Here is a 10,310-nt window from a genome sequence, read left to right on the forward strand (position 1 = left end):
AGTTGCCAGGCTGGAACCTGCCGTGAGCTTGCTCAGTATGCGCTGGAAGTACTTTCTTGCCCCACCTCCAGCGTACTGACTGAGCGGACATTCAGCGCGGCAGGTGGGGTGGTCACCGACAAGCAGACCCGTCTGTCCACTGACTCTGTGGACAGAGTGATATTTATCAAAATGAACGAGTCCTGGATCAGCAACAACTTCTTGGCCCCCGCCGTCAGTTCCAGGCGCTGAAGGGTCCGTTGTCTCTCCCTCACAAACTTCATTGTTTTTTAACTTATATATATTTTTCTTGATTAAGTAATTTATTTATTTATATATTTATTTATGGATGAATTTTAATATACTTATTTATAACTTTATATATTTCTGTATTGATAAATTTATTTATCTATTTATTAATGCATTTATTTATGTATTTATTTATTTATTTATTTATGGATGCATTTTTAATATATTTATTTATTGATGACTTTATTTATATATTTCTCTATTGTTGAATTTCCTGACGTATTTTTTGGGCAAACAATTTTTTTATTTTTTTCAATCAATGATTTTTTTTTTTTTTTCCATTAATTCTAATAAACCTCTTATTGATTTATTCATTCATTTAACTAATTTTTGAAATATATACAGTACAGACCAAAGGTTTGGACACACCTTCTCATTCAAAGAGTTTTCTTTATTTTCATGACTATGAAAATTGTAGATTCACACTAAAGGCATCAAAACTATGAATTAACACATGTGGAATTATATACATTACAAACAAGTGTGAAACAACTGAAAATATGTCATATTCTAGGTTCTTCAAAGTAGCCACCTTTTGCTTTGATTACTGCTTTGCACACTCTTGCCATTCTCTTGATGAGCTTCAAGAGGTAGTCCCCTGAAATGGTTTTCACTTCACAGTTGTGCCCTGTCAGGTTTAATAAGTGGGATTTCTTGCCTTATAAATGGGGTTGGGACCATCAGTTGCGTTGAGGAGAAGTCAGGTGGATACACAGCTGATAGTCCTACTGAATAGACTGTTAGAATTTGTATTATGTCAAGAAAAAAGCAGCTAAGTAAAGAAAAACAAGTGGCCATCATTACTTTAAGAAATGAAGGTCAGTCAGTCAGCCAAAAAATTGGGAAAACTTTGAATGTAAGGGCTATTTGACCATGAAGGAGAGTGATGGGGTGCTGCGCCAGATGACCTGGCCTCCACAGTCACCGGACCTGAACCCAATCGAGATGGTTTGGGGTGAGCTGGACCGCAGAGTGAAGGCAAAAGGGCCAACAAGTGCTAAGCATCTCTGGGAACTCCTTCAAGACTGTTGGAAGACCATTTCAGGGGACTACCTCTTGAAGCTCATCAAGAGAATGCCAAGAGTTTGCAAACATAGAAACATAGAAACATAGAATGTGTCGGCAGATAAGAACCATTTGGCCCATCTAGTCTGCCCAATATATCTGAATCCTATTAATAGTCCCTGGCCCTATCTTATATGAAGGATAGCCTTATGCCTATCCCATGCATGCTTAAACTCCTTCACTGTATTTGCAGCTACCACTTCTGCAGGAAGGCTATTCCATGCATCCACTACTCTCTCAGTAAAGTAATACTTCCTTATATTACTTTTAAACCTTTGCCCCTCTAATTTAAAACTGTGTCCTCTTGTGGTAGTTTTTCTTCTTTTAAATATGCTCTCCTCCTTTACCGAGTTGATTCCCTTTATGTATTTAAAAGTTTCTATCATATCCCCTCTGTCTCTTCTTTCTTCCAAGCTATACATATTAAGGTCCTTTAACCTTTCCTGGTAAGTTTTATCCTGCAATCCATGTACTAGTTTAGTAGCTCTTCTCTGAACTCTCTCTAGAGTATCTATATCTTTCTGGAGATATGGCCTCCAGTACTGCGCACAATACTCCAAGTGAGGTCTCACCAGTGTTCTGTACAGCGGCATAAGCACTTCACTCTTTATACTGCTTATACCTCTCCCTATACATCCAAGCATTCTGCTGGCATTTCGTGCTGCCCTATTACATTGTCTTCCCACCTTTAAGTCTTCTGAAATAATTACTCCTAAATCCCTTTCCTCAGATACTGAGGTCAGGACTGTGTCAAATATTCTATATTCTGCCCTTGGGTTTTCACGCCCCAGGTGCATTATCTTGCACTTATCCACATTAAATTTCAGTTGCCAGAGTTCTGACCATTCTTCTAGTTTTCCTAAATCCTTTTCCATTTGGCGTTTCCCTCCAGGAACATCAACCCTGTTACATATCTTTGTGTCATCAGCAAAAAGACAAACCTTACCATCGAGGCCTTTTGCAATATCACTTATGAAGATATTAAACAAAATTGGTCCCAGTACAGATCCCTGTGGAACCCCACTGGTAACATGACCTTGTTTTGAAAGTTCTCCATTGACTACAACCCTCTGCTGTCTGTCACTCAGCCACTGCCTAATCCACTCAACAATATGGGAGTCCATGCTCAATGACTGTAGTTTATTGATAAGTCTTCTATGTGGGACAGTGTCAAAAGCCTTACTAAAATCTAGATATGCGATGTCTACTGCACCTCCACCGTCTATTATTTTAGTCACCCAGTCAAAAAAATCTATAAGATTTGTTTGACATGATCTCCCTGAAGTAAACCCATGTTGTTTTTCATCTTGCAATCCATGGGATTTTAGATGTTCCACAATCCTATCCTTTAATAGGGTTTCCATTAATTTGCCTACTATTGATGTCAGACTCACTGGTCTATAGTTGCTCGATTCCTCCCTACTACCTTTCTTGTGAATGGGCACGACATTTGCCAATTTCCAATCTTCCGGGACGACTCCTGTTACTAATGATTGGTTAAATAAATCTGTTAACGGTTTTGCCAGCTCACCACTAAGCTCTTTTAATAATTTTGGGTGTATCTCATCAGGCCCCTGTGACTTATTTGTCTTCACTTTAGACAGCAAACTTAGAAAATATTCCTCTGTAAAGACACATGCATCAAACGATTTATTAGTCATCCTTTCTAGTGGAGGTCCTTCTCCTTCTTTTACTTTTGTAAAAACTGAACAGAAGTATTCATTAAGGCAGTCGGCTAGCCCTTTATTCTCTTCTACATACCTTCCGTCCTTTGTTTTTAATTTAGTTATTCCTTGTTTTAATTTCCTTTTTTCATTTATATATCGGAAGAATGTCTTATCCCCTTTTTTCATAGACTGAGCTAGTTTTTCTTCTGCCTGCGCTTTAGAAGTTCTTATAACTTGCTTGGCCTCTTTCTGTCTAATCTTGTAGATTTCCTTATCTTCATTGCTCTGTTTTTTTTTATAATTACAAAATGCTAGCTTTTTATTTTTAATGATTTGGGCCACTTCTGCTGAGTACCACAGTGGTCTCTTCCTTTTTTTGCTTTTACTGACAAGTCTAATGCAATTTTCTGTTGCCTTCAATAATGCACCTTTTAAGTAGTCCCATTTCTCCTGGACTCCATGTAATCCGTTCCAGTCTGATAAGGACTCATTTATGACTAATTTCATTTTTGAAAAGTCTGTTTTTCTAAAATCTAAAACTTTTGTTTTTGTGTGGTGGGACTCTTTCACAGTTCTTATATTAAACCACACTGACTGGTGATCACTAGATCCCAAGGTTTCGCCTACAATGACATCATATACCGAATCCCCATTTGTGAATACCAAATCCAAAATGGCCTCCCTCCGGGTTGGCTCCTCAACCACTTGTTGTAGAGATAACCCCAGTAGGGAATTTAGAATATCTGTACTCCTGGTAGAACTTGCTATTTTGGTTTTCCAGTTTATATCTGGAAGATTGAAATCTCCCATAATGATAACTTCTCCTTTCATTGTCATTTTAGCTATTTCTTCAACTAGTAGATCATCTAGTTCTTTAACTTGACCAGGTGGTCTATATATCACACCTACACGAGTTACTGCATGGTTAGCCAACTGCAACGTAACCCAAACTGACTCTATGTTGGCCTCACCAACTTGTATTAGGTTAGATTTAATGCTATCTTTCACATACAGGGCCACTCCTCCTCCTTTCTTGCCTTCTCTGTCTCTTCTGTATAAAGAGTACCCTGGTATGGTTATGTCCCAGTCATTTCTTTCATTAAACCATGTCTCCGTAACAGCCACTAAATCTACATTCTCAGATGCCATTATTGACCCAAGTTCATTGATTTTTTTACCTAAACTGCGAGCATTTGTAGACAGGACTCTGAGCTTATCATTTCTTAACCTCTGTGCTTCTGACCTGTTCTGGCATTGTTTCGGGGGGCAATTGGACTCTTTTTTATTTTCACTCTTTTGCCCCCCCTTCCTAGTTTAAATACTCTTCCGCAAATTCTTGGAGTTGTTCACTAAGTACATTTGTTCCTTTGAGAGAAAGATGCAAACCATCTTTTTTGTACAGTTCCTTTCTATTCCAAGTAGAGCTATCATGAGAAACAAAGCCAAATCCTTACTCTTGACACCATTTACCAAGCCATATGTTGAACTCCTTTATGCGCCTCTGCCTATCATTCTGAACATTATGCACAGGCAGAACTTCAGAAAATGAAATGGTGGATGCAAAATCCTGTACGTCATTACCAAGTGTGATAAAAGATTTTTTCACCTCTGACACTTCATTGCAAGCCAGGTCATTTGTCCCTAGATGGACAAGAACATCCACGTCCCCTTCCTGCTTTGCTTGCTTAACAATATTAATAATACGTCTTCTATCTCTTCTAGCAGTAGCCCCAGGGAGACATCTCACAAAACCATTTTCTTTAAGCTCCACACTTCTTATGATTGAATCACCCAGCAACAGCTGCTTCCTTTGAGACTTCACTTTATCTTTTTTGTCCTTGGCTGCAGTCTTGCATACATTAGACATAGGAGTCAATGGTTTCTCACCCTCTGTGCTTGAGTCCATATCCATGTTGTCCTTACATTCTGAGAGTGCTGCAAATGAATTATGGAGAACCACCGACTGTGGGACATGTCTTCTATCCACCACTAGTCTTCCAGAACCTACAGTACCCCATCTGCCATTTCTGGGGGTCCTCTGTGGCAGTGGCATTGCAGCAGTCCTAGCTGGAGTTTGTTTAACAGATAATTTAAATATCTCAGATTTCAAAAATGCAATTTCCTGCTGCAGTAAGGAGAACTGTCTACAGATCTGACAGCATCCGAATCTCCAAAGAGTGGAACATGAAATAAATGCACAACAATTCCTGCACTGAACCAAGTCTGCCATTTTAAAGAAAAAAAAAAAGAAAAAATTAAATTTAAATCAAACAAATCTTACCTTTTTTTTTGATTACTGCAAAGCAGTAATCAAAGCAAAAGGTGGCTAATTTGAAGAACCTAGAATATGACATATTTTCAGTTGTTTCACACTTGTTTGTTATGTATATAATTCCACATGTGTTAATTCATAATTTTGATGCCTTCATAGTCATGAAAATAAAGAAAACTCTTTGAATGAGAAGGTGTGTCCAAACTTTTGGTCTGTACTGTATATATATATATATATATATATATATATATACTACACAATAAGGCCGTTAGAATAACGGGCGCTAGAACAGTAGTGCATAAACATTAGTAGGAACAGTAGATCTTAAATGTCAAGGGAACTTGACCATATTGGCTTTTTGTGTCGAATAACTCAATTAAATTGATTAATCGTTTCAGCCCTAGTATAGTGTAACCCTTAATCCTCTGTGTGATCTCTGGACAATACCCTTCATACATAAACCATACTGGAAAATAGACCTCTCAGATACCAATTGGCACAAAGCGCTCCACACACTGCCCACACCAGGCACATCGAGTCTGGAGAAGAACACTGTGGTAATGCAGCTGATTCCTCCAAGCCAGAGGGCAGCAGGACTGTCAGGGTTTAGCAGCGGCTCTCTCATCCTCCTTTTGTCTGTGAAGAGTCATGGTTACCGACGCTTGCACGATCCATACATGATCAGCTTCACACACACACCATGCTCCAGCCATCGGCAGCACCCAGCCGTCCTCTGCCCGTCAGAGCACAGAAGCCAGTGAGGAACCAGCTTGCCTCGGCCCGGGTGTGGAAGTGTCCCCGGCTCTGCTGCCGGGATCAGTTTCTCTCCCCTCGGTGATGACTGCTGGCGGGGTCCTTGGCGGATGCCTCCAGTGCACAGCCCGGATCATTGTTTGCAGGTCATGCTGCAGAATAAGCCTTTAGCTGCGAGGCTTGGCTACACACGGGGGATAGTATGACACAGCCCGGGGCAGACTTCACCAGGAAGGGGCTGACAGGCATCGGGGAGCACCTACACTGTCATCCAGCAGAGCAGAGTTTGGAGTCTGTTTTGAAGGCACCATGTGTCCTGGCGTTACATAGAACTGCCACAAAAAACGAATGCAGCTTTGCTTCATCTTTAATGGAAGGTTATAATCTCTTAACAGTATGGATACTTGTATATTATTGAATTTTTTTTTAGACACAATATGAATCAAACACATTAAATCTAATATAATTATTAATAGTTTTCATTATAAATATATATATATATATATATATATATATATATATATAAAGGAAAAAAGTGTGGCAGCACAGTCGTCCTATATGCAAGCAGATGAAGGGTGCAACCGGCCCAGTATGGATATAAGCCAATCCAGATAAACAAAAGTGTAAAAATGGCCAGCACTCCAAGAGATAAAAAATAGCAAAAATACTTTATTTACCCACAAAGGTCATGCGACGTTTCGGCTCTATACAGGAGCCTTCCTCAATATATATATTTTAAAAAAAATCTTTTAATTTCTTGTAGGCTTTACAATCTTAAAAATCCTTTGAAATACAAAAATGGCAAAGGAATATATTGCAATTTGTATGCATGGGAACATATTCCTGCTGCCAGCAAAGAACATACTGTTGCATACGTTTTTTTGGGGTTGCCCCGGTCTGGCGGGGGCCCATTCCTGGGAACATATTCCTGCTACAAACAAAGATCCGGCTCCAGTCTGTTCTGACTGAGTTTGGCCCAGCTATGTGTAGGCCTTATACTACACCATTACCATTTACCTACTGATGTCTGTCCGGATGAGTTTGGGCGAGCTATGTGTAGGCCTTATACTACACCATTTACCATGTACCTGCTGCTGCTACTGTCCTGATCTTGCTGAGTTTTGTGTAGGCCGTTTACTCCACCATTACTTTTACCTGCTGCTGGTGTCGTCTGTCCTGATCCAGATGAGTTTGCCCCACGACCAAAGGGGCCTTCCTGAAACCTTATAGGTTAAAATTAATCAAAAACATAATAACTAAAAACGAAAGCACACGTTAGAACGTAAATAAATATTTATTAACAATGTTGATGAACAAATATGACTTTAAGGCAACTTTTTTAGTTGTTTATTGAGGTCCAACACCTTCTAAATCCCCTTATGGTGCAGCTACTCCAGCTGATGCACCTTCTTATCCAGATGCCGCTGTTGCTGATGTAACCTCCTTTGCTGTTCCCGTATTATCTTTTGCTGGGCACTGATCTTTACCATTGCCCTTTGGTCGGCCTGCTGCAGCTGCATAATTTTTTTTATTACAGAGTACTGTTAGGATTAAAAAAAATTTTTAAATTACTTTCAATTAAGATTAAGAGGCAATTAGTGCATTATGTGTAGTATTTGTTAAAGCACTGACGATTTAAATTACAATTTGTTAGTTAATGATATTTATGATGATTATATAGTTTGTTAATTAGTGATAGTTCAGTATAGTATAATGTTATTTATTTGGTTAGTTAGTGCTAGTTCAGTTCAGTATAATTGTATTTAGTTGGTTAGTTTGTGATAGTTATGTAGAGTATAATGTTATTTAGTTGTTTAGTTAATGGTTTTTATGTAGATTACATAGTTAGTGTCCAGTATTGTTGTTTTCTATTACTGTAGTGTGTGTTGTCCCCTAATTTTTGGCCCTTTGTTTCTGTACATGTTATGGATACAGAATTATATTGCTGTGCGCACATATTTACCCTCCTGGCGGGGGCTGGTGACAACCTCCACCTCGTCTTCCTCATCAGGAGCTGGGGGGAGATGCGGCTGCAGAGAGGGACCAGCCTCTTTGGCCTCCACCATTTCGCCAACATCAGGTGGTGGTGGAGCATCTGCATACTGGGATGGTCCAGCATTCTCTCCCTCCTCCTCCTCCTCCAATGCCGAGACCACAAGCACGACCATATCCTCTGTTAAAGGCCTGCGCCGTACAGAGGGAACTGGTCTGGAACCTCTGTAATCACACAATGTCCAGAATTTAGATAAACAACTCAGAACTCATAACAAATGCAAATTCACCACTTAATGACCAGGCCATTTTTCTCCTTTCTGCCTAGGCCAATTTGAGCAAATCTGGCATGTGTCACTTTATGTGGTAGTAACTTTAACCACCTCCGGACCGCCTAACGCAGGATCGCGTTCCGGAGGTGGCAGCGCTGCGCACAGTCACGCATATATGCGTCATCTCGCGAGACGCGAGACTTCCTGTGAACGCGCGCACACAGGCGCGCTCGCTCACAGGAACGGAAGCCAAGAGAGTTGATCTGCAGCCTGCCAGCGGCGATCGTTCGCTGGCAGGCCGGAGATGTGTTTTTTTTAACCCCTAACAGGTATATTAGACGCTGTTTTGATAACAGCGTCTAATATACCTGCTACCTGGTCCGCTGGTGGTCCCCTTTGTTTGGATCGACCACCAGAGGACACAGGTAGCTCAGTAAAGTAGCACCAAACACCACTACACTACACTACACCCCCCCGTCACTTATTAACCCCTTATTAGCCTCTGATCACCCCTGATCACCCCATATAGACTCCCTGATCACCCCCCTGTCATTGATTACCCCCCTGTCATTGATCAACCCCCTGTAAAGCTCCATTCAGACGTCCGCATGATTTTTACGGATCCACTGATAGATGGATCGGATCCGCAAAACGCATCCGGACGTCTGAATGAAGCCTTACAGGGGCATGATCAATGACTGTTGTTATCACCCCATATAGACTCCCTGATCACCCCCCTGTCATTGATTACCCCCCTGTAAAGCTCCATTCAGATGTCCGCATGATTTTTACGGATGCACTAATAGATGGATCGGATCCGCAAAACGCATCCGGACGTCTGAATGAAGCCTTACAGGGGCATGATCAATGACTGTGGTTATCACCCCATATAGACTCCCTGATCACCCCCCTGTCATTGATCAACCCCCTGTAAAGCTCCATTCAGATGTCCGCATGATTTTTACGGATCCACTGATAGATGGATCGGATCCGCAAAACGCATACGGACGTCTGAATGAAGCCTTACAGGGGCGTGATCAATGACTGTGGTTATCACCCCATATAGACTCCCTGATCACCCCCCTGTCATTGATTACACCCCTGTCATTGATCAACCCCCTGTAAAGCTCCATTCAGATGTCCGCATGATTTTTACGGATGCACTGATAGATGGATCGGATCCGCAAAACGCATACGGACGTCTGAATGAAGCCTTACAGGGGCGTGATCAATGACTGTGGTTATCACCCCATATAGACTCCCTGATCACCCCCCTGTCATTGATTACACCCCTGTCATTGATCAACCCCCTGTAAAGCTCCATTCAGATGTCCGCATGATTTTTACGGATCCACTGATAGATGGATCGGATCCGCAAAACGCATCCGGACGTCTGAATGAAGCCTTACAGGGGCGTGATCAATGACTGTGGTTATCACCCCATATAGACTCCCTGATCACCCCCCTGTCATTGATTACACCCCTGTCATTGATCAACCCCCTGTAAAGCTCCATTCAGATGTTTGCATGATTTTTACGGATCCACTGATAGATGGATCGGATCCGCAAAACACATACAGGCGTCTCCCTGGAGCCTTCCAGGGGGGGTGATCAATGACTGTGGTGATCACCCCATATAGACTCCCTGATCACCCCCCTGTCATTGATCACCCCCCTGTCATTGATCACTCCCCCTGTCATTGATCACCCTTTGTAAGGCTCCATTCAGACATTTTTTTGGCCCAAGTTAGCGGAATTATTATTTTTTTTTCTTACAAAGTCTCACATTCCACTAACTGTCAAAAAATAAAATCTCACATGAACTCACCATACCCCTCACGGAATCCAAATGCGTAAATTTTTTTAGACATTTATATTCCAGACTTCTTCTCACGCTTTAGGGCCCCTAGAATGCCAGGGCAGTATAAATACCACACATGTGACCCCATTTCGGAAAGAAGACACCCCCAGGTATTCCATGAGGGGCATATTGAGTCCATG

This window comes from Bufo bufo, chromosome 4 (genome assembly GCF_905171765.1).
Source record: "Bufo bufo chromosome 4, aBufBuf1.1, whole genome shotgun sequence".
Lineage (NCBI taxonomy): Eukaryota > Metazoa > Chordata > Amphibia > Anura > Bufonidae > Bufo > Bufo bufo.